The following is a 24,573-nucleotide window of genomic DNA, read 5'->3' as shown; positions in this document are numbered from 1 at the left end:
TCACACACATATTCAAAAAAAATATTATCAAAATGACAGTCTATTCCATCCGAATAAATTCAATGTTGATCGTAAAGCTGATTTCTGACATTTCTTGAATTTGGAATCGAAAAGGATTTACGCAGGTTTATGCTGATTCTTTATTTCGCTTTAAAAACCTTATGATAAATGGTCCACCTGGCGGAATGGCCTGCAATATTAAAAAAAATCAAACGCATTTAAACTATTTGATAACAAACCTGTTAAACTATTACAGGTGATATTCTCGGATGAAAAAAAGAAATTGGTGCAAAGTATGCCAAATCGTATTTTTCAGACAATAAACCGTTTCGGTGGAGCAACGGATCATTAGATGCTTTTTGTTGCTTATTTTAATCATCCGAACCTCAATAAACTACAAGTGGCCTTATAATTTTGAAAAGCCACTTTTCCTTAAAAACGTTCTATCACAAAAGTTTTTCAGCGAAATCAATCAACTCTTGGACTCACATTCGTGTTTTGCAATCTAATTTCATGTTCCATCGAAAAAAAATCCTAAAACTATTCCTTTTTTTGTATCTTGAAATTTATGGGTGGCCTTATAATTTTAAAAAGGTCTGTACAACGCGAAATCGCCGCCATATCGACCGAAACATTGGCCAAGACGATGGGAAACTCCGAAAAAGGGCACATTTTGTATTCAAGGCCAAATTGTATTGTGGCCATTTATGTGATATCATTTTCAAAAAACAGCTGTAAAATATCTCTTTGAACCAAAAAAAAATCGAATGTTTTTCCATACATTTTGTTTATAAACAAATGCTTCCACTTTAAAACTCTCTCTTTACTTATAATCTTAGGAAGACAGTCATTTTGGAAAAAAGAAAAGGTAGTTTTCTCCGACACTGCTTGAAATAAAAACAAAAACATCAGTTTATTTAGAAAAACGTAACAAACAAACAAAAAATTATGCTTTTAAATTCCGCTCAACGACAGCTAAGAAAACTGCTTTTGCATTTTTCAACAATGACCGTTACCCTAAGATTGTAAGTTGCTTCTTGAGGTGAAATATAGTCACAAAAAATGCGCGCAAAATTCCAATCGCTTTAGTTGAACGAATCGTCGCACAAAGCATAACAGGCAAAACCGACACATAGAAACTAGCTGAATGTCTTCAGTGATCGAGTGCAGTGGGCTAACCACACGTTTTGTTGACTTGTAATAAAAAGACTCTTATTGATTCGTAATGAATTTGTGAATATTTCACAATTTGAATATATCCTAATTCAATATTTTGTATTAGTATTACACTAATGAACTATGAAATGTTACTATTTATAATTCACTAACATGAGATGATATGTATATGTGTTGACAATTAATTCAATTAACAACTGTTGAAATTAGAAATCACTGGCCATTCACTAGACAACGAAAATCTGCCAAATTAATACATCTTCCATAAACGTATATATTTTTGAATTGTGATTCTGGCACCAGGTTATATGAATGTCATATGTTTTAATGTTGCAAATGAACGACAATACTCGGCTTGTATTCATTTCATTCAGTAGCCTATCTTGATCAATTTTTTAGTTTTTCTACAATCTGAAGTAAAATCTATTAAGGGGCTGGGGTCCACTAGGAGATTGATAGTACCTATTAGCTCTCTCCGGACTGTACCAGCCTAGATGCCGTGTGGAATCCGGCGGAAAAAAATGAACCAAGAATAGATCCACTGGGTTCCTGCTTCCATGTCGTAAAAGGCGACAATTGCAGGAGTTTCTTTTTCCTTTCAGTTATCAGATATTTTCAATGTTTTACTTCTGATTACTCTATTTTACTAAATCATCTCGTTTTTCAACCTATCAATTTCCGTCTAGCTTCGGAGAAAAGTTTTATTAGGAATAATTTCTTCTTCCATGTTATTGATTGTCTTTCAGGATTATAAAATGAATGATAAAAATCAACCATTGCGCAAATCCGTTTATATTACAAAGTTAATAACAGAGATGACATGTATCGGTATATTGAATACATAGTAAAAAACCCTTCTTAATCCACCTAGTGGTGTTATAATGCCTTTCTCTTCTTTCATAACAGTCTCATGAAAATATGTTTCATACATTTATTAAATAATTTTAGACGCCAATTGATTCAGATTGATTCGAGTAGTTCACAAAAGCATGCTTCAGTGTTTATGTCACACAGTCAGCATCATTTTTTCGAACTAGTGCTTGACATTTGCGTTGCCTATTTGTATGAGAACAGTGATGCTAATCTAAAAACCTTTATTAATCCACCTAGTGGTGTGATAATGCCTTTCTCTTCTTTCATAACAGTCTCATGAAAATATGTTTCATACATTTATTAAATAATTTTAGACGCCAATTGATTCAGATTGATTCGAGTAGTTCACAAAAGCATGCTTTAGTGTTTATGTCACACAGTCAGCATCATTTTTCCAAACTAGTGCTTGACATTTGCGTTGCCTATTTGTATGAGAACAGTGATGCTAATCTAAAAAAGCCTTCTTAGTCCACTTAGTGAAATTTTCATATATCTTGAAAAATCACCATAGGGGGGAGTACATGAAATTTTCGAAATCGAAAAAAAATTTTTGATGCCAAAAGGCTTAGAATTGCATGAAACGTCAAGATTTAGTGTCATCTCGAAAAAAAATTTTTTTGAAAAAATCGACTTTTTGGGACTTAGAAAAAATATGAAAATTTTTCCCAGATAGTTGATTTTTTCAAAAAAATTTTTTTTTGAGATGACACTACATTTCGATGTTTTATGCAGTTTTAAGAGTTTTGGCATCAAAAAAAATTTTCGATTTTGGAAATTCATGTACTCCCCCCTATGGTGCTTTTTCAAGATCGAAAATTGTCAAACCTTTACCACCGGGCAGCACCCCTTAAGCATGTCCGATTTAGGTCAAATTTTGCATGAAGGCATTTTTCGAGGTGCTTAAACTTTTGAGCACTAGAGCTTAACGAAAATAGAGGTGATCCCAAAATTTTGGCACCCTTATATATATAAGAGCGATAAAAATCAATGTGTTTTGTCGGTTACGTCACTTATACCATCATATATCTGGAACCAAAAGTCACAACCATTTGATCTTCGAACTTGATCAATGGCCCGGCAGTAGCTTTCAAACGAGCCCAAGTTTGTTAAAATCGGTTAAGCTATCTCTGAGAAAATTGAGCGCGTTCAAATACAACGCTTTTTGTCGTTTACGTCACTTATACAATCATATCTCCGGAACCAAAAGTCACAGCCATTTGATCTTCGAACTTGATCAATGGCCCGACAGTAGCTTTCAAACGAGCCTAAGTTTGTTAAAATCGGTTCAGCCATCTCTGAGAAAATTGAACGCGTTCAAATATCTTCTAAAAGTGCACACACACACACACACACACACACACACACACACACACACAGACATTTTCCGATCTCGACGAACTGAGTCGAATGGTATATAACACTATGGGTCTCCGAGGCTCCGTTCGAAAGTCGGTTTTTCCAGCAATTCTAATACCTTTCTATAGAGAAAGGCAAACACTTGATATTAATATTTCAAACAGTAAATTAATATTTTTCTCGGTAGCCGGCTGCCCAGATCAACTAATATAACCAATTAAAAATTTTAATAAATAATTAAAATAATAAAGCGGAAATAATAAAGAATCAAGACGCGTGTGAAATCTGTTGATCTTTGTTTGATGATTTAAAATGATTTTATAATAACTGTTTAGAATATTTCAATGCAATGAATCAACTATTTTGTCTAAATCCTATTCGCTCATTTATTTTGTATCACGTAGTTTCATTTATAAAAACGTGCTTAATCCACCTAGCAGTGAGATGATACCTCTTTTTGCCTTTCTCTATAGAAAGGTATTAGAATTGCTGGAAAAACCGACTTTCGAACGGAGCCTCGGAGACCCATAGTGTTATATACCATTCGACTCAGCTCGACGAGATCGGAAAATGTCTGTGTGTGTGTGTGTGTGTGTGTGTGTGTATGTGTGTATGTGTGTATGTGTGTGCACTTTTCGAAGATATTTGAACGCGCTCAATTTTCTCAGAGATGGCTCAACCGATTTTAACAAACTTGGGCTCGTTTGAAAGCTACTATCGGGGCATTGATCAAGTTCGAAGATAAAATGGCTGTGACTTTTGGTTCCGGAGATATGATTGTATAAGTGACGTAACCGACAAAAAGCGTTGTATTTGAACGCGCTCAATTTTCTCAGAGATGGCTGAACCGATTTGAACAAACTTGGACTCGTTTGAAAGCTACTGGCGGGCCATTGATCAAGTTCGAAGATCAAATGGTTGTGACTTTTGGTTCCGGAGATATGATTGTATAAGTGACGTAACCGACAAAAAGCGTTGTATTTGAACGCGCTCAATTTTCTCAGAGATGGCTGATCCGATTTTAACAAACTTGGGCTCGTTTGAAAGCTACTGTCGGGCCGTTGATCAAGTTCGAAGATCAAATGGTTGTGACTTTTGGTTCCAGATATATGATGGTATAAGTGACGTAACCGACAAAACACGTTGATTTTTACCGCTCTTGTATATATAAGGGTGCCAAAATTTTGGGATCAACTCTATTTTCGTAAAGTTCTAGTGCTCAAAAGTTTAAGCACCTCGAAAAAAGCCTTCATGCAAAATTTGACCTAAATCGGACATGCTTAAGGGGTGCTGCCCGGTGGTAAAGGTTTGACAATTATCGATCTTGAAAAAGCACCATAGGGGGGAGTACATGAAATTTCCAAAATCGAAAATTTTTTTTGATGCCAAAACTCTTAAAACTGCATAAAACATCGAAATTTAGTGTCATCTCAAAAAAAAATTTTTTTGAAAAAATCAACTTTCTGGGACTTAGAAAAATTTTCATATTTTTTCTAAGTCCCAAAAAGTCGATATTTTCAAAAAATTTTTTTTTCGAGATGACACTATATTTTGACGTTTCATGCAATTCTAAGCCGTTTGGCATCAAAAATTTTTTTTCGATTTCGAAAATTTCATGTACTCCCCCCTATGGTGATTTTTCAAGATATATGAAAATCCCACTAAGTGGACTAAGAAGGCTTTTTTTAGATTAGCATCACTGTTCTTATACAAATAGGCAACGCAAATGTCAAGCACTAGTTTGGAAAAATGATGCTGACTGTGTGACATAAACTCTGAAGCATGCTTTTGTGACCTACTCGAATCAATCTGAATCAATTGGTGTCAAAATTAGTATCCAAAATTATTTAATAAAAGTATGAAACATATTTTCATGAGACTGTTATGAAAGAAGAGAAAGGCATTATCGCACCACTAGGTGGATTAAGAAGGCTTTTTTAGATTAGCATCACTGTTCTTATACAAATAGGCAACGCAAATGTCAAGCACTAGTTTGGAAAAATGATGCTGACTGTGTGACATAAACTCTGAAGCATGCTTTTGTGACCTACTCGAATCAATCTGAATCAATTGGTGTCAAAATTAGTATCCAAAATTATTTAATAAAAGTATGAAACATATTTTCATGAGACTGTTATGAAAGAAGAGAAAGGCATTATCGCACCACTAGGTGGATTAAGAAGGCTTTTTATTTTAGATTAGCATCACTGTTCTCATACAAATAGGCAACGCAAATGTCAAGCACTAGTTTGAAAAAATGATGCTGACTGTGTGACATAAACACTGAAGCATGCTTTTGTGAACTACTCGAATCAATCTGAATCAATTGGTGTCAAAATTAGTATCCAAAATTATTTAATAAAAGTATGAAACATATTTTCATGAGACTGTTATGAAAGAAGAGAAAGGCATTATCACACCACTAGGTGGATTAAGAAGGGTTTTATCAATCCGAATGTGTTTTTTTACATGACTAAAAAAATGCGAAAGGTAGATGCATAAACGAGTGACTGCATACTCGACAGCCGGCTGTCCGGAGTTTTGTCAATTTCGGAGATTGACTGTTTCGTGCATTATATTGCCAGCACAAAGTAACACATAAAACGATAATGCTTTAAAACATTCTTGGTAGCCGGCTACCCAGAGCAATAAACACATGATAACATTATTAAAACATTTACTAACAAAGTATCCTCTCCTGTGATGCATGTGGGAATGCAGAGGATTCCTCGGTTCTTAGTAGCAACATGCATCGAACTAACAATCCTTTCCCTCCCAAGTAGATCTGCATTCGGACGTGGCCGGCGTCGGTATTGATCAGCATGCATGGTTCAATACAGTTTGCACAGTGTGAAACAATGTGTTATTCCCAAACATGTTACTTCAAAAAATCATTTTGCAATCTCAGTTGGTCCAGATCAATAACGGAGTAGCAACACACGGGCGGTCTCTAATGCTATGCTAATGCTAATGCTAATCTGAAGTAAGATCTATTATTTGATATTACACAAAACTTATCAAAACATCCATGCATTGAGCTAAACATACATTACTAGCATTATAAACGTTAGTTACCTTAGAAAATGAAGGATTTCTTATTAAAACTGCTTATTTCAACACAAAACCCAATGCATAAATACGTGTAATTATATTATTTATAATTTTTGCTCACGATTTAACGCCACCGAACCCACCGTGCATTTTTCACACCATCTCAATATGAAACAGCAGCGCGCAAGCTATAGAGAAAATGATGAAAAGATTCTGAAATTCGCCAGAAACTTTTTCAAATTTAGGTAATTTCGGTGAAAGTTTATAATTTTGGGTTGCCTTTTCAGATTTCTTGTGAAATTTTGCTTCAAACTTTTTTTTTTTATTTCTAAAATCATCCCCGTGGAACGGAATCGTAGCCTTTCATACATTTCATAAATCGATCACGGCTCGACAAAGCAAAATTTCAAAATTCTAAGAATACTTAGTTGTGATAAATTTTATTGCGACAACTTAAGTGTTTTTGGTTTTTCAAAATTCTGTCTAGTTTTAGAATAATTGATCAAAAAACGCGACTCGCGAACTCCGCTACTTTTTACGTTAAGCACATAGCGTAACAAAGGTATTTTGGCCCACTTTAGGAATGATTTTATTTTGGCCCACTTTGTAAAAATATCCACCAAATATTGTAATATCTTTGAAAAACCTTTCCGCAATAGGTAATTTAATGTGATTAGCTTCAAATTGATGCAACATGGGTTTCGTAACATCGATTAAATCCATAAAGTTTGTTAGGTGGGCCAAAATATATGAAGTGGCCAAAATGCTTCTGTTACCGTAGGAAACTCTTTAGTCGATAATTTGTAAAAAAAAATAATTTGTAAAAATAAATAAATCAGAATTGTAAATAGATGAGTAACGAACTTGTCTTCTAGAAACATTTTACTGTTGGTTTGATATTACAATGACAGAAATTGCTTCATTGTTGTTATTCTCTCGAGCTAATTTAGTTATTAGTTTTGATATTTTAACTCTTATTTCAAACAAAATAATGTTAGGTTTACAGTTTAGTTTGGTTTTAATAATACTAACTAACATATAGTCCGTTCGCTTTTCCTAGGACTAAAATGAAAAAGTTCAAAAACCAACTGCTACCGAATCCATTGATTTCAGGTTGAAAAAATATTCAAAGAAAGAGAAGTTTCCTTGACTAATGAGATGTATATAAATGCGCAATTGCCCTATAATTCATTGGATCGCATTAACATTCGAAGTACCGTCGTAACTGCTTTCCAGTAAGTAACGTTTGTCAGGCTTCGATTCAAATCGAGATTTATGGCGTTTTTCATTGAAAAACACTGATGGCGTGGATTGCTCTGGTTTTGCACTTTCGAGCAGAAATGGCAATGAAACACCGTCAGAATATTGCATTTCTGCTCGAAAGTGCAAAACCAGAGCAATCCACGCCACCAGTGTTTTTCAATGAAAAACGGCATTAAAAGGCATTTGGCTCCGTCATCACCACTAACAGTCTCCACAAAATCCAAAACAATTCCGTTCAAATGGTTTTTGCTATCAATCTAATCAGTGTTCAATGAGCTCTCCACAATGTAGGCCATGACTTTCAATGATCAATTTCAAATACCACGAACGAGTGAGAGCGAGAGAGAGAACAACGGAACAACAAGTGTGGGACGCAAATCGTCTGCGTTTGGGTCTGTCAACCCCGAAAAGCTGATGTCATCAACGCGCGTCGGCCGTCGAAGTGATTGCTATGCCTGCTATGTTTTTATTTTTTTATGTTTTTTTTTGTTTTGTTCGGCACTCTCATCACTACCCACTTCATCGGCACACGTTGCCACTAGTCGGCCATGCGAATACGAGAGTTCTCGAGGCTGATGGATGGGCGTCCTGAAGATCTTTTCCCTTTTAGTAAAGCATTCAGCCCTTTAGGCCGCTTCCGAGAGGGCGGCGGTGGCTGGTGGCTGGTAGAGAGCAGCCCCGTTCATTGACATAGTTTAAATTGAACCTGTCGCATACCTCCATCAGGACGACGACGATGACGACGACAAGCCAGTCACGATGACGGCGATGATGGTGCATATCACTGAAGCGTGATTGTTGTTCAACGAGTGACAAAGTAACAGCTGCGGCTCTGGCCATTTACCGTGGAGTCCTCTGTCGATTGCTTTGATAGCATATCTTGGCCAGAAAAAAAAAAAATCAGGAGTGATGCCAGAAGCAACGAAAAATAACAATTTAAAAAAATAATCAACAAAACAATTTGAATAACTTATCATCAGAAAAAAAGGTCACTCGTGAAACATGAAATATCCTCACGAGTCACGAGTTCAACTGCTTTGCCGCAAAAAGGTGGCACAGAAAGTGGCTAACAAATATTCCCACAGCGGAGAGGATAATGCAAATAGAAATCGCTATATCCTGCAAGTGAAACTAAAATACCGTGGCAATTCATCCGGAACCGGCGGCCGTGGATGGTGTGCTTAAAAGTGGAGCACATATGCATAGCAGCACACACCGTCAACCGAGAACGGAACCTGGGAGGCTTCTGGGTGGGATGCTTTGAAATGCTGTCATTTTTTGTTGTTGTTTCAATCCACTCGACGGTGCTACCTGACTGTGCGAAGGAATACATTAACGGATTTACTACCGGGCTTTTGGCTGTTGGCTAGCTGTTGCCACTGCACCGGGATAAACGCGCGGATAGGTACTTACGTGAACTGCTTTTTATCTTCCACCCATGCCGGGGGAATGCTTTCTTTTAGCTATCACCCCTCGTCAGCCTCTGGACTGGATTCTTTTGCCTAACATCAGCAGTAGCAACAACAGCTGCTATTGTGTACATCAACTGTGCAGCGCAAAATATTACTCACGAACTACAAAGACTCATTCGATGAAACGAGCGGAAGCATAAAAGGGTTCATTATGTTGAACAGGTAGTTTGTAGAGAAGTATTTTCCGACTCGAACGCGGCACAGTGGAATGATAAGCCGGCGACGACGACGACGAGATCTGACAGTCGGATCCCAGCAGCCACGGAACCGTTACAGCCCGATTCGATGTGCATTGTGCTGTTGTAGAATTTACAGAGTGACGAAAACCGGGTACGTGCCGGTGCATATTCGGTGCACACACTTTTGTCACTATCCATGAATCCAATCCCTCGGCAGCTTAATGAAAAGTAAATATTATGTTGATGTTCATGCTTTGCCTGCATTCGAGCACTTGATAAGCAGTTTGGGTTCTAAACAAAAAAAAGTACGGGTGTGTAATGTCAGAAACATAACTGGATGTCGTGAATACGAATAAAACTGACACGATTTCTTCACACTTTCGAATTCGAATTGATAGTTGATCGATTGTGTGAATTGCGAAACTTTCCCCCTTTTCATTACTAAACTTTTCAACGAGTTTTGACGTCGATTATCTCATTTCGGATTTGCATATTTCATTGAAAGAAACTATTAAGATGCTGTACAGGATTCATTTCTGACTTTTAGAAGGACCAAATTGTGGAGTTCTCTACAATATTTAGAACAGTTCGGAACATTTATCTCGAACGATTTTCGCACAGCGAAAAGTGCACGAACCAAATCAAATTATTTTGGATTTTCACTAAACTGATGATTTCTACCTTCGAATTTCAAAGAAGTAATCTTAATAGTTCTTTAGATAACATTTAGAGCCATTTATTTAGAACGGTTGATTTTATATAATGTTGTCCACTTTTCGTTTCTTGTTTTCTTTCTCTCCAATGCAAAGCACCAGCAGCTGATGCAATCTTTCTTGCTTGAATTGAAACTAGCTTTGCGTACAAACCGACACATTCGCAGGCAGTGCCAAATGATGCGAAACTGGTTTAATGCGTCTTCTCGCCTTGACGACCGGAAGGCAAATGAGAACTACGACCTGAGCGTTTGAGGTTTGGCACCACGCAAAAGGTCTGCTTCCATCGACGGTCGACCTGACGATTGAAGTCTAAATGAGAGTTGCGACCTGAGCGTTTGAGGTTTTTAACCACGCAGAAGGTGCACTCTCCGAAGCTGCTGGTCCCACGACGTCTGCTTGCATCCAACGCACAAGAAGAAATGATCGAATTTCAAAGACGGTTCCCCTTTTATAAGCAGTTAGTTGAAGATATGTGCCTGACTACCTCAAAATCGTCGTCCCTGCGCGAAAATGCCAAGCAAAAGTACAGAGTTTTCCGCGTTGTTTTAAAAGTTTGAGAAAACTTAATATTTGAGTTGTTTGTGGTTATCTCACACTGTTCAAAATATTATCCTAAATTCCTGATCATATTTTTTATGAAATGATGAAAGAATTATGTTGCTGCCGTTAATACAGGTCGAGATATTCACGATTAAGTTCTGTCCATTCTTCCATATGGCTAATTTTGAAAAGGCACCACATAGTAAAGTAAGTCGTATTCACGACAAAAGAAACGTCCACCTAACAGTGAGATGATACCATTTTTTATCAATCCGCATGTTAACAATCCAGTTTGATTATTAATAATAAAAATTCCTGGTTTCTGTGACATTTTTGAAAAATTTTCAGTGTTTTAAAATTTCGTCCTCCAAAAATTATGGTTGGGAGGAACGATAATGTATAGGTTGAACATTTTTAGGTTGTGGGTTACAGAGTTAAAGGGGGGGGGGGGGTGATCAAAAGAAGGGATAGGTGGGGAAGGTCAACCCCCCTCCCTACGCACGAACCTGACTACATCACTTTGAATTCGAAGAGAATGGAGAATTTCCAGCATAAGGTTTAACACACTACGGTCAAACAAATAGGTTGCCAAAAAAGAAACCGTGCTAAAAATGAATAGAGCCAAAATACGAGGTCTGTTCAAAAAGATCTCGGAATTTTTTAATTTCGCGCGTCTGGAGAGTCCGGTGGTCAAAATTTTTTGTTTATTGTGTTGGTACATATGTCCCTAATGTATGGTGAAATTTTCAGCTGTATTCATTGTTTACATTCTGTCTTGTAGCGACTGGTGTAGACGTGTTTTTTTGAGCTCGGCGATTTTTGTTAGTTTAAACAATGGAAGAATTGAAGAGTCAAAGAATTTGTATTAAATTTTGCGTGAAAAATGAAATAAAGTGTAACCAAGTGTGCGAAATGTTACAGAGAGCCTACGGTGAGTCTGCTATGAAAAAAACAAGTGTTTACGAGTGGTATAAGCGTTTCCAAGATGGCCGCAAAGACGTTGAAGACGACGAACGCTCCGGTCGACCCAGCACGTCAATAATCGATGAAAATGTGGGAAAAGTGGAAAAAATGATTATGGATGATCGCCGAATCACTATTAGAGAAGTTGCTGATGAAGTTGGCATATCAGTTGGCTCATGCCATCATATTTTTTCAAATGTTTTGCGCATGAAACGAGTGGTAGCAAAATTCGTTCCAAAACTGCTGAATTTTGATCAAAAAAACAAACGCATTACCATCGCTTTAATCATGCCCTAACCTCCTTATTCACCAGATATCGCTCCGTGTGATTTTTTCCTGTTCCCAAAGTTGAAGAGACCCATGAAAGGACAGCGTTTATCGTCGATTGAAGAGATAAAGGCAGAATCGCTGAGAGTGGTCAGGGGTGTTTCGAAGACTGGAAAAAACGCTGGCATAAGTGTATTGTATCTAGGGGGGATTACTTTGAAGGGTACCATATAGATGTAGACGAATAAATAAATATTTTTTAGAAAAATGAGAATTCCGGGTACTTTTTGAACAGACCTCGTACACTGGTCTTTTTTATGCGAATTTACGTACCGCATAGAAAAAAACCGCATAAAACAAACCGCATAACTTTGAAAATTCACATAAAAAACCGCATAACTCTGAAACTTCGCATAAAAAAAAACGCATAACTCTAAAACTTCGCATAAAAAAATTCGCGTAAAAAAAACGCATAAAAAAAGACCTTAGTGTACTAAGCTTTAGAGTGCTGTATTAAATCTCATAATCCAATTTTGATTCCAAGCGTCATTTCATCGTGCGTGACAATACTAACAATGTCTAACAGTTGGAATAGTTTCGAGCTTATCTTTTTAGTTTAGAAATATTTTTACGTTTTTTTTTTCTGTTTCACCGCTTAAAGTGACAATATACATTTTTTAACATTCTTCACTCTGTGATTCAGGGACCGAAAGTTGTAGCCGGATGAAGTTCTAAAGCTTTGTATGAGACCATAAGTAAGTAAATAATCTGCTTAGGTGTTGGTTTTCGTTGCCCAAGTATTTGTCACCTAAACCGGTGATTTTAACCATGGTAGCGATACCCCTGTGCTTCGGTCATGATTTCGGTCTTCATTTATGCTCGCTAATATTGGCATTTTTCTGAGTTGAGGTTGTCCTCCAAAAGTGTACTATGCTGATCCCAGAAAACCGACATTGTGGTCTTTCCGTTTCATTGAGACGCTCTTCAAAACACTTATGCTGACTTCAGTCTATTGATTTATCCAAACATGTACTCGAAGTGCGCTTGCGTTCGTCTTTCTAGCCCTAAATAAGTTGGTGCGGGATGCAGGGGCAGGATATCCTTTTCATCTGCAGAATCTTGCTCGCGCACTTTCTCTTTTTCGGTCGTGAAGTACAATTTTATGTATTATTATTAGTGTCATTTATTTTACACCGGTTTCATCCTCGATTCAAGAAAAGAAATAATGATTCCTTCGAGAATAGAATGGAACAATTAATTCACTTGAATAATATTTATGCTTATTTTCTTTCGAAATTAGATTCAAGTTCTCGTTTCGATAAGATATGTCAAAGTGTTAATTTTGAACGGTGTATTCCATGTCGTTTCTAATTATTTCATAGTTTTGACATTTCCAGTAGATTTTGCAAATAAGCGACTAGTTAATATGTTCAAATTATTTTTACCTTTCGTCTTTGACTCATCAGTGCAGAGCAGTTCAAATTGAACTGCTTAGTGCTAAACTCGGTAATTCAATTTGAACCGCTAAGCAGACGTAAAGTTTCTGCTACCTACAGAACACTTTTTGTTTTGCAACGGAGTGCAATGTCTTATCTGACGTGCCGAACGAAAACGTGTTTTCGACTATTTCTGGCCGATGCAGGTTTAAAGTTTATAACTTTCAAGAGAGTAACACACGTAATGCTCCATAACGCATAAAATTTATTTAAAGTAACGAATGTAACGCTTCATAACCCCTGTAATTCAAAAAAGAGTAACGCACGTAACAACTTTAACTTACATCAAACTAACGCATGTACCACTTCGTAACACCAAAACACATGTCACGTTTCGTAACGTCTGTAACTTACAAAAAGTAACGCTTCGAACCGCCTATAACTAAACCAAATAACGCATCGTAACGCTTCGTAACCCCTATGATGCAAGTAAAAGTAACGTATATAACGCTTCATAACGCCTATAACTTACAAAAACATGTAACGCATGTAACGCTTCGTAACGCCTATAACTTACAAAAAAAACGCATGTAACGCCTATACGCATAGTACACTTTGTAATGCCTATGATTCACAAAAAAGTAACGTCTGTAACGCTTCGTAACGCCTATAATTTACAAAAAAACGCACGTAACTCTTCGTAATGTTTATAACTTACTAAAAAATAACGCATGCAACGCTCCGTAACGCCTATGATTCACAAAAAAGTAGCGTTTGTAACACTTAGTAATGTTTATAACTTACTAATAAATAACGGTTCGTTACGTCTATAAATTTCAAAAGTGTAACGCATATAACGATTCGTAACACCTTTGATTCACAAAAAAGTAACGTTGTAACGCTTCGTAATTTCTATTACTTGTAATGTTAATAGTTTACTAAAAAGTAACGCTTCATTACGTCTATACCTTACAAAACAGTATTTCATGTAACGCTTCGTAACGCCAGCGATTCACAAAAGAGTAACGCTTGTAACTTACTAAAAAATAACGCTTCGTAACGTCTACCACTCACAAAAAAGTAACGCATGTCACGATTCGTAACGGCTATGACTCATAAAAAAATAAACCCCATTGTAACGCTTTGTAACGCCTATGATTCACATAAAAGTAAAATATGTAACGCTTCGTAACGTATATAACATACGAAAAATGTAATCGTAATGTCTATAACATGTAAAAAAGTAACGCTTCGTAATGCATATGATTCACAAAAAAGTAACGTTTGTAACGCTGTTTGTAATTTACAAAAAAGTAACGCATGTAACGTTTTGCAACGTTTATAACTTATTAAATGTAACGACGTATATAACACTTCGTAATACCCAAAACTTCCTTAAAAGTAGCTCGTTTACCGCAAGAATCTAACCCTTAGAACGGTTTTTTATCATTCATAATTTCCACAAAATAACTCATTCGATTTGTAACCCTCAATTTAAGGAAATTATCGTATGCAACGTTTTCTAGCTTTTTTAACTTAACGTAACACTTCCCATGTCTAGACAATATCGAGTTAAAAGTTTCATAAAATGGAACATTTTCCCATATTGAGGACGGGTATAGTGTGATGGGCTCGTTTCCCAACCCCGCAGTGTCTAACGGCGAAGAGGCGAATGACCTTGAGGTTGAGACCTCCATATAATGATTCGTAATGCCTATGACTCACAAAAAAGTAACGCATGTAACACTTTGTAACACCTATAACTTATTTAAAAGTAACGGATTGTAGTTACCGCAAAAATCTAACCCTTAGAACAGTTTTTAACATTAATAATTTCCACAAAATAACTGATATGATTTGTAACCCTCAATTTAAGAAAATTATCGTACGCAACGCTTTCTAGTTTCTTTAAGTTAACGTAACGCTTCCCATCTCACGATAATATCAAGTAAAAAGCTTCAAAAAACGGAACATTTTCTCCCATTTTGGGGACGGGTGTTGCGTGATGGGTAAGTCGATGCCTTTCACGCTGCCCACCTGGGTTCGATTCCCAACCCCGCACATAGTGTTAGAAATCTTTTCTGGCTCGAAGAGGTGAATGACAACAATGTTAAAACCTCTATAATCGAAAAAATGACGATGCAAAACTGGTACGCGACGGTACGTGCGGCTTTGTTCCATTCACAGCGTGCTTTGTTCAATTTTGTATAGCGTGCAGGGTTGCCACAATAAAATTTATATTTTTCAGGTGAAAAATATGTAAATTTCTAATCCTTTTATTCAATTTGTAATTACTTGTTTGTGTTATTACAAAATCATGATAATGATGCTTTTCAACAAAAGTGCACTTATTGCCTTTCTCATAAAGAAAGTTTATACAATCACTTGAAAAATTGACCAGTGGAAATTGACCCGAAGGGCTAAGTGTTCTATATAATTCGACACAGTTCATCGAGCTGAGCAATGTATGTGGGTGTGTGAGTATGTGTCAAATAATGTCACTAATAAAAAAATCTCGTAGTCCTGTAGGTTGCTATTGAATTTCACACTGCCATTTACAGCGACGAAGGGTAAAATTCTTCTAGATTTGGCTTAAAACTGATTCAATTTGTAGGCTATATTAGTTACTTACTAAACGAACCGACTTTGGTTATACTGGTTCAAAGTTCCTGGTTCCAGAAGTACCAGAAGTCGAAGTCAAAAAGTTTAAAACGAGACTCACTCAATTTTCACAGAGATGATTTGATCGATTTCCACAAACAGGCTCAAAAAAAAAAAAGATCGCACAGTCTTATAGGTTGCTGTTTAATTTCATCCGGGTCCGATTTCCGGTTTCAGAACTATAGGGTAAAGTGTGTTTAATCATTTGGTGCGACGATGCAGAATAAAGAAAAATTCTTATCAATTTGACATAACTGTTTACAATTTGAAAAGGTTATGTTAGTTTATACCCAAAGAAAGTTTCTTATTTTATTCAAGATAGAAATAAAAACAAAAAAAAATTAAAACAGGTTTTATATTAGGTCTCGTTAGTAGTAAAAACAAAAATAAATAATAAAGACATGTATGTGCTTATAAGTATTTTTGAAAAATGTGATTCGTTCCCGGTACCTTCTGAAATGGCAGCACTCACCGCTTGGTGGAGCGCGAGATTAATTGCATTGTTATCATTTCAACCAAAGTGTGCCATAAAATCTCAATATATACAAATGAGCTACTGAATCGAAAGGGTTCTCACGGTTTGACATTTGCATTATGAATGTATGGTGGGAACTCAGCAGTGCAACCAATTTATCACCATTGGTACCAGTTTCACGGAGGACCGTAGATGTGCGCCAAAAAAAGATCGTGACTGGAAATTCGTTTGTGGTAAAAATATCAAAATTTACTAACAATTATTAAAAAGAGAAACATTTTAGATACGATATGTTTACAACTACGTTAACAACTTTACGAATTATTCATATTATTTTTTTTGTTTTCTTTCAGGTAAATCTCAGTAACTGGATTATAGTGCTTCTTCTATTGAAACTTACGGTATGTAAGTAAAATTAATCAGTTTTAAAGCTACTAACTTTGCAAACTGAGAAGAACTGTTTACTCTGATAGAAATTTTCAATCCGCGGAATTTGCGTCCCACGATAATGCAGCTTTGTACGAAAAAAAAAAGATTGTAGCCTCGAGCCAACCAATTAATTTTGCTGTTTCAACAACAAAATTGCATGCGTGTTCGGTACTTGGTATTCGTAAACCAATGCAACCTGTTCTTTGGAGGACCAGCGAACTTTTCGTTTCGACTAGAGCAGTCGTTTAACCACCCAAAACCAAAAAAAAAAAACAAATCCCACGACGATGGTAGAAAAATTCAGAAATAATTCAGACTGCACTTTGCCCGGCTACATTCGAGGATATTCCGGCCACTTGAGAATAAGGATGTTGTGTTTCGTCTGGAAGTATGAATATTCTATCATGTCGCTTTTGCGCGCTTAGCATTTATCACCGGCTGCAGCTGGATATTTTCCGGGGAAACTCAAGTACCGGAGATTTGTCAGCATTATAAGCTTGTGCATTTGTATGCGTCGTTGACAGCGTGGAGCGTAACGGAAGTTATGTATGTAGCGACAGACATTCAGCTTCAGTGACAATCTTTTTCGAGGACCTGGGGAAGGATTTTCCTAACATGAAAAGTTTTCCACGGAGCTCGCAGGCTGAGCTGAGCTGAGCTGAGGAGCTGTGTTGGTACATATTATCTTGTAATTTTGCGCTCTTAACAGATCCTTAGAAAAGCTGAAATCACAACAAATTGGTGTCACTGGATGCTTCAAGAATTCCCAGTGTTTTTAATATTTAACGTAATGCATTTCATAAACATCAAAGGATACTTTTATTTTGCAATATTGAAGATAATTTTTCAACTTTGTTCAACGACAAATCTAATTGAAATTTTTCATGGAGCTCAGCTCAGTTATTAGATGGATAGAAAATTTGAATTTTTTTGATTTCAAGTCCAAAAAATCCATGCCGCTCCCAACACCTTGCCGGAAGCATCGCGCCATCGTAAATCATGATTTACTCCGGTCGAAATAATGGAAAACACGCCAATAAATTATTCATTGTCTGGCTTCGTTCGGTTCGGCCCAGCTGTTGAAGGCAGGCAGCAGGCTGGCAGCAGTTATCAAGCTTTAAGCAGTTGTCGTATCAACATATTTATTTTGGCAACAGGGCCCGCGTGACAGCTCGGGATTGAGACAAATTCGCCAGGTATCATCACACCAGCCTACTTTTCCGACAACTCTTGCTGTTTGCACGTGTGTTCGAGAAGACACGGTACGGCCTCCAGGTCTGTCTGAAAACAAAGTGCCTTCTTATTCATTATGTTTATGAGTGGCTGAGAGTAAGTAGGTAGGGTAAATCACGGAGACAACTCCCACGCTGGTCGTAGGCGATATGATTATTGAAATTTTGGAGGTACATTTGGCTGGTTATGCAACAGGAACTGTTAGTCTGCTTTGAGGATCGGCGGTTGTCTTTGACAGCTGTCTGAATTTAGAAGAAGTGACAAGAATGCTTGTATTCATACGAAAGAGATGGTGCTAGGAGCCGTTGCTTTTGAAATTGCGTCATCGTACAGATAGTGACTAACTTTTGATTCTTCTTACAATAACACGTTCTGTTTCTAAAATTTCGTCTTTGTTTATTGTACTTCTGAGATTTTTTTCGTTACCATTCTCTTTCAACTGAGGACTTTTTGAAAACCTTCGAATAAATTTAACTTTGCTTCGAATTCAAAACTAAAATTAGACACTTTTTATAAACAACGACGAAAAAAAATAAGACATGCAAAAATCCAAGATTCTAAATAGAACTGGTTCATCACAAAACATTGCACGTAAAAAGTAGCACTTTATTGGTTCTCGTCAGTTGACTTACGTATCGCATCTTTGTTGATTTTTTGACGTAGGACTACGTCTTTGTTTTCCGTATGGGGTGAAAATTAAAATCGTGGTTAGGTTTTGAACATCTACAGCAGGACCAATTTTATAGAAAATATTTGTTATCATTATTACTGCTTGGGAATATGTTCACATACTGATTCGAGCAGATGAAACTGTATCACTTTGACAAGAAATTCAGAAAGACTCGCTGAGAGTAAGTCGTAACAGTGAACGATAGAGAAAAGATTTCTCTTTGGTCTGTTATTAAAATAAATATTCTATTTTTCATAGCTTGCCCGCAATTTTTTTTTCGAAAGTGGATGTTGAGTGGTGGCTCATTCGCCGTTATCACAGCAAACGCGTGATATACAGTTTTTGAACAGTTTTCGAGTAGTTTTTCTTCCAATTCTTTCAAACAGTATTTCGAGTAGTTTTTTTGAGAAATTTTAAGTGTTCTGCGATAAATTTGCTTGAGTAGTCTTCTGAGTAGTTCATTGGAGCAGTTTTTTTGCAGTAGTTTATTCGAACTGTTTTCTCGTGCTGGCAGCTCGAGCTTGTTTTGAATAGTTTTTCAAGCCGCTTTTCTAGCATTATATTGAGCAGTTTTCTTATCGATTTTTCCAGCAATACTTTCGAGCTGTTTTTTTAGAAAATATTCAAGTTGTTTGATTAGTTATTCATTTAGTTTTTTTTAGGAAGTTACCCGAAAATTTTTCCGGCAGATTTTGTAAAGCATTTTTTTGGAAGAGTCTTTTGAGTGGCGGTTTTCTCGTGCTGCTATTTTGAGATTTTAAAAAAGCAAAGCCTTGGTATTACATTCCTGTAGTGGAATTTTACCTTCTGTTTCAACAGACTTCGCAGCCGATTCACAGTGTACAGAACCATTGCATGGCTGGTGCTACGATTCTACTGACACTACGAATCCTTCCATGTCGAGACTCGAACATACGACAACTGATTTATAAGACCAGTGTCCTATGCATTGAACCGCCAACCCGGGACAAGAATTTAAACAGTGTTCTAATAGCTTTTTGAACAGTTTTTCGAGCAGTTTCCAAGCATTTTGTCGAACAGTTTTCCAATCGATTTTTTCTAGCAGTCATTTCAAAAGGGTTTCGAATAGTTTTTCGAACAGGTTATGATCAGTTTTCGGGCCGTAATCCGAGCAGTTGTTTCATACAGTGCTTCAAGCAGTATTTTTTATCAATGCAAGTAGTTTTTCAATCATTTTTCCGAGTAATTTCCGTGAGTACATTTTTTTTAAGTTTTCCGAGTAGTTTTTTCACACAATTTTTCTAGTAGGGGTTAGTGCTGTTTTGAGACATATTTTTCTACCAGTGCGAGAAGTTTTTGAAGTAGTTTTCATAATAGTAGTAGTTTAGTTTTCGAGTAGTTTTTCGACTAGCTTTTCGATCAGCACCTGAAAAAAAAATTTCGAAAAACTTTACGAGCGGTTTTAAGATTAATTTTAAGAATAGTTTTTCCGTACAGTTTTTTTCGTGAAGTTTTCTCGAGCTGTTTTTCATGTAGTTTCCTAGAACAAGTTTTTTCGAGTAGTTTTTTCGAACAGTTTTTTCAAGCAGATTTTATAAGCTGTTTCTTCTTGAGCATTTTCATTAGCACTACTCATTTCCTCGAGCATTTGATCAGATTTTTAATCAGTTTTTGAGGAATTTTTTTAACCAAATTTTCGAGAAGTTTTCCAAATAATTTATTCGAAAAGTTTTTCAAGGAGTGCTTTGATTAGTTTATCGAATAGCTCTTTTAAGCAGTTTTTTCCAGCAGTTTTTCTCGTCGTTTTCTCGAGCAATTTTAAGCAATTTTTAGGAAGTTACCCAGGGTTTTTGAGTAGTTTATTCGAGCAATGTTTTCGTGCTGCTGTTTCAAAAAGTTTTTTCTGGCAACTATTAGAACAGTTATTCAAGCAGTTTTCTGAAAAGTTTTTCGGGCAGTTATCCGAGGAGTTGTTTCGTACAGTGCTTCGAGCAGTTTTTTCGTGCCGCTTATGAGGCAAGCTTTTTATCAGTGCAAGTAGTTTTTCAATTAGTTTTTTTTTTCGAGTAATTTCCGTGAGCACATGTGTTAAGTTTTCCGAGTGGTTTTTTCGCACATTTTTTCGAATAGAGGTAAGTGCAGTTTTTAATCATAATTTTCTATCAGTGCGAAAGTTTTAAAAGTAGTTTTTCGATTAGTAGTAGTTTTGTTTCCGAGTAGCTTTTCGATCAGCTTTTAAAATAGCTTTTTCGATCAGCTTTTAAAGTTGCTGGAAAAAAGCTAGTTTTCGAGCGGTTTTTATATCATTTCCAGGAGTAATTTTCCACAGAAGTTTTTTCGTGAAGTTCTTTCGAGCAGTTTTTATTGTAGTTTCCTAGAACAAGTTTTTTCGAACAGTTGTTTTGAGCAGAATTTTAAAGTAGTATATTCCCGGGCATTTTCACCTGCACTGCTCGTCTTTTCGGGCATTCAATCAGATTTTTAATCTGTTTTTTGAGTAATTTTTCCGAACAATTTTTTGAGAAGTTTTCCAAATAATTTATTCGAAAAGTTTTTCAAGCAATGTTTTGATTAGTCTATCGCATAATTTTTTTGAGTTGTTTTATCGAGCAATTTTTATCGTCGATTTCTCGAGTAATTTTTGGGAAGCTACCCGAAGTTTTTTCCAGCAATTTTTCCGATGAATTTTTTTGTGTAGTTTTCTCATACTGCTATTTCAAGTATTCTTTTAAATAGTTTTTTAGTAGCTTTTTGAATAGTTTTTCGAGTATTTCGTCATGCTCGATTTTTTCTATTAGTCCTTTGAAACGGTTCTTGAATAACTTTTCGGGCAGTTTTCTGATCAGTTTTTCGGGTAGTTATCCGAGCAGTTGTTTCGTACAGTGCTTCGAGCAGTTTTCTTCGTTCCGCTTATGAGGCAAGTTTTTTATCAGTGCAAATGGTTTTTCAATCACTTTTCCAAGTACTTTCTGTGAGCACATTTTTTAAAGTTTTCCGAGTAGTTTTTTCGCATAATTTTTCGAGTAGTAATTAGTGCAGTTTTGAGGCATATTTTCCTATCAGTGTGAGAAGTTTTGAAAGTAGTTTTTCGAGTAGTAGTAGTTTAGTTTTCGAGTAGTTTTTCGACTAGCTTTTCGAGCGGTTTTAAGATCAGTTCTAAGAGTAGTTTTTCCGAACAGTTTTTTTTTCGTAAGGTTCTTCTGAGCAGTTTTCTCGAGCTGTTTTTCATATAGTTTCCTAGAACAGGTTTCTTCGAAATGATTTTTCGAGCAGTTTTTTTCGAACAGTTTTTTTCGAACAGTTTCTCGAGCAGCTGTTTCTTCTCGAACATTCGATCAGATCTTTAATCAGTTTTTTGGGTAATTTTTTACCAACAATTTTTTCTTGAAAAACTTTTCGAGCAGGTTTTGATCGGTTTTTCAGGCAGTTTTTCAAGCGGTTTCTTCGTACCGCTTATAAAGCAAATTTCTCATCAGTGCGGGTAGTTTTTAAGCAGTTTTGCGAGTAGTAGTAGCTTTTTTTTTGAGAAGTGTTTCGAGTTGCTTTTCGATCAGCTGGTATAGTAATTTTTTCGAGCATCTTTTTGAACGGTTTTTAGATCAGTTCTAACAGCTTCTCGAGCAGTTTTGGCAAGCACTTTTTTCGAGTTGAATTTCGTGCAGCTTTTTCTCAAGCATTTTTACTAATTCAGTGTTTTACGAGTAGTTTTATTCGAGCATTTTTATGTGTTCTCCGATGAATTTTTTTAAAGTAATCTTTTGAGTAGTTCATTCGGCAACATTTCGAATATTTGTTTTTTTATTGTATCTAGCAGTTTTCTGACAGATTTTTTAGCTGTTCTTTGAAACGGTTCTTGAGTAATTTTTCGAGCAGTTATCCGAGCAGTTATCCGAGCAGTTTTTTCGTGCCGCTTATGAAGCAAATTTTTTATCAGTGCGAGTAGTTTTACAATCAGTTTTCCAAGTAATTTTCCTGAGCAGATTTTTTTAAAGTTTTGCGAATAGTTTTTTCGCACAAGTTTTCGGGTAGTTTTTAGTGCAGTTTTTAAGCACATTTTTCTATCAAAGCTCATTAAGAAATTTTTTCGAGCGGTTTTTTACGAGAAGTTCTTTCGAACAGTTTTCTCGAACTGTTTCTCATATTGTTTCCTATAGCAAATTTTTTCCCAAAATGGTTTTTTAAGCAGTTTTTCGAGTAACTTTCTCGAACAGTTTTTTCGGGCAAATTTTTCGAGCCGCTTTTCAAGCACTCATTGGAGCAGTTATTCGTTCAGTTCTTTATCAGTTTTTCAAGCATTTTGTCGAGCAGTTTTCTAATCGATTTTTCGAGCAATTCATTTGAGCGGTTTGTGGGGAGTTTTTCGAACAGCAATTTTTCTTGCAGTTTATAGAGCAAATTTGTTTTCAGTGCAAGTAGTTTTTAATCAGTCTTTTGAGTAGTTTTTGTGAGCAGAGTTTTTTATAAATTTTCCGAGTGGTCTTTTAGCACAGTTTATCTAGCAGTTTTTCAAACTTATTTTGTTTGTCCGTGGGAGTAGTTTTACAAGCTGTTTTAGAGTAGTAGTTTTTAGAGTAATTTTTTCGAGCAGTCTTTCGATCAGTTTATCAAGCAATTCTGCCAAAATTTTTTAGATCAGTTCTAAAAATAGTTCAGCGACCAGTTTTTTCGTGCAGTTCTTCCGAGTTGCTTTTCATGAAGTTTCTAAGAGCAGATTTTTTCAAACAGCTTGTTGGAGCTATTTTCCGAGTAGTTTTTCTTTTTTAATTAATCAAAACACTGTTTTTATAACTATTCGAACTGCTCGAAAAATAGTTCCAAACAGTTACTCGAAAAACTGATTGAAAAACTAGTCGAATTCTTGAGAAAAAAAATGCACAAAACACAACAAGATCGGCTGCTTGTAAAAGCTGCTCGAAGAGACTTCAAAGAAACACTACTCGGAAAATAGCTCCAACAAGCTGTTTGAAAAAATCTGCTCTTAGAAACTTCATGAAAAGCAACTCGGAAGAACTGCACGAAAAAACTGTGTTTCGTGCAGTTCTGTAAAACAATTTTAATTTTTAATATTTTATATTTTTTTTCTTTGATCTGTTCTGCATGTAATTCATTCGAACAGTTTCTTCGAGTTGTTCTTGAGCAGCTTTTTCGATTCTTGTGCAATTTTATCGAGCTGAGTTTTAATCAGTTTTTGAAACAATGTTTCGAGCAGCTTTCCAATCAGTTCATTCGAGCAGTTTTTCGAGTAGTTTTTCTAACATTTTTCCAAGCAGATTTTCGAACAGCTTTTCGACCTGTTTTTCCGATAATTTTTTTAAACTTTTTTTTAGCAGTTTTTTGAACATTTTTCCGTTCTACACTTGAGGAGTTTAAAAACAAATTTTTGAAGCATATTTCCGAATAATAAATTGATCAGTTTTTCGTGCAGTTCTTTCGAGCAGTTTTATAGCGCGGATGTTCGAACGGAACTTTGAGTTGCTTTTCAAGCAGTTATTATATGCTGTTTTTTAGATCAGTTTTTATTCTGGGTGTTGAACAGTTCTTTCGAGCAATTGTCCGTGCATTTTTTTTTTTCGAGCAGATTCTTGAACAGCTTCTCAAACAATATATACGAGTTGGTTTTTGCAAACTTTTCTAGAGCATTTTATCAAGAAATTTTTTAATCAGTTGTTTGAGAAATTTTCCGAGCAGTTTTGTCTTGCAGCTTTTAGATCGAGTTTTTAGCAGTTTCGTGAGCAGTTTGTCGAACAATTTTTTAGGCAGTTTTCCGAGCATTTTGTTAATCAGTTTCCTGAGTTTTTTCAAACATTTTCTGGAGTTTTCCCAATCAGTTTTTTTTTGGAGTAGTTTGCTCG

At 36.1% G+C, this 24,573-nt stretch overlaps 1 protein-coding gene across 4 annotated transcripts in view; it reads left to right on the top strand.

Moving 5' to 3' along the window:
• The window catches only part of LOC131436797 (rap guanine nucleotide exchange factor 4), a 446,791-nt gene that overhangs the window by 194,596 nt on the left and 227,622 nt on the right, over positions 1 to 24,573 (top strand). The window contains exon 2 of one of the 4 annotated variants that reach the window (XM_058605718.1): positions 16,782 to 16,829. The exons of 2 other annotated variants lie outside the window; for them this stretch is intronic. The gene's annotated coding sequence lies outside the window, so the exon portion shown is untranslated. Of the gene's footprint in view, positions 1 to 16,781; positions 16,834 to 24,573 lie in introns of all 4 variants that reach the window. One more of the 4 variants, XM_058605719.1, reaches the window with a different exon arrangement.

The sequence above is a fragment of the Malaya genurostris genome, chromosome 3 (assembly GCF_030247185.1).
Source record: "Malaya genurostris strain Urasoe2022 chromosome 3, Malgen_1.1, whole genome shotgun sequence".
NCBI classification, from domain to species: Eukaryota; Metazoa; Arthropoda; class Insecta; order Diptera; family Culicidae; genus Malaya; species Malaya genurostris.
This window is presented reverse-complemented; position numbering and strand designations above follow the sequence as displayed.